This window comes from Danio aesculapii, chromosome 24, assembly GCF_903798145.1.
Source record: "Danio aesculapii chromosome 24, fDanAes4.1, whole genome shotgun sequence".
Classification (NCBI taxonomy): domain Eukaryota; kingdom Metazoa; phylum Chordata; class Actinopteri; order Cypriniformes; family Danionidae; genus Danio; species Danio aesculapii.
Genome location: NC_079458.1, coordinates 42,916,252 through 42,917,666, shown reverse-complemented (window position 1 = coordinate 42,917,666; position 1,415 = coordinate 42,916,252).

Here is a 1,415-nt window from a genome sequence, read left to right as displayed (position 1 = left end):
GATCAGCTGGAGCAGACAGGACAAGACCCTTGAGTCTGGCAGTAAGGGATCCTTAACAGCTCCAAGCAGGACAGAGAGCCAGAGTGACTCTGGCAGGACAGGGAACCAGAGCGACTCTGGCAGAATAGGGAACCAGAGCGACTCTGGCAGAATAGGGAACCAGAGCGACTCTGGCAGAATAAGGAACCAGAGCGACTCTGGCAGAATAGGGACCAGAGCGACTCTGGCAGGACAGGGAACCAGAGCGACTCTGGCAGAATAGGGAACCAGAGCGACTCTGGCAGAATAGGGAACCAGAGCGACTCTGGCAGAATAGGGAACCAGAGCGACTCTGGCAGAATAGGGAACCAGAGCGACTCTGGCAGAATAGGGAACCAGAGCGACTCTGGCAGAACAGGGAACCAGAGCGACTCTGGCAGGACAGGGACCAGTGACTCTGGTAGGAAAAGGAACCAGAGCGACTCTGGCAGAATAGGGAACCAGAGCGAATCTGGCCAGAATAGGGAACCAGATCGACTCTGGCAGAATAGGGAACCAGAGCGACTCTGGCAGAACAGGGAACCAGAGCGACTCTGGCAGGACAGGGAACCAGAGCGACTCTAGCAGGACAAGGAACCAGAGCGACTCTGGCAGAATAGGGAACCATAGCGACTCTGGCAGGACAGGGAACCAGAGCGACTCTGGCAGGACAGGGATCCAGAGCGACTCTGGCCAGGACAGGCTACCAGAGCGACTCGGCAGGACAGGAACCAGAGCGACTCTGGCAGACAGGGAACCAGAGCGACTCTGGCAGGACAGGGAACCAGAGCGACTCTGGCAGGACAGGGATCCAGAGCGACTCTGGCAGGACAGGGATCCAGAGCGACTCTGGCAGGACAGGGTACCAGAGCGACTCTGGCAGGATAGGCAATCAGTGAGTGACTCTGGAGATGGTTAGCTGGAGCCAGGGGCTTTGGAACTAGTGAACAGGTCAGAGGCTGAGCAGAAACTGGCAATGCTTAAGGCTTAATAGGGGCTAGCAGGGATTGTATGTGGACATGTGTCCCGGCACAGCTGGATGCTGACAGTGGCTGAAAGTACTGGAGGCTCTGAGCTGAGAGACTCACTGATGAACTTCTGACATAAGTCGGCTCACACTGACTGCACGTGGAGAGTAGGAGAAGCTCATGCCACATCAGTGGATCTGATGGACAAACTGCCAGAATGGAAAACATTTCCCAGTCTTCCCATCTCCCCTGCACAGCGGCTCACCGAGGCAGCTGATAAAAACACAAACACTTTTCAAAATCTGTTCAATAACTGCTCAGATCTCTGGCATCTTTTGTCTTATACACTAATTAAGAAATATTTATCTTAATGATTTTAATTTAACATTTTGTCAACGATGCAGAAACGATTCTGAAATAAATGTTTAG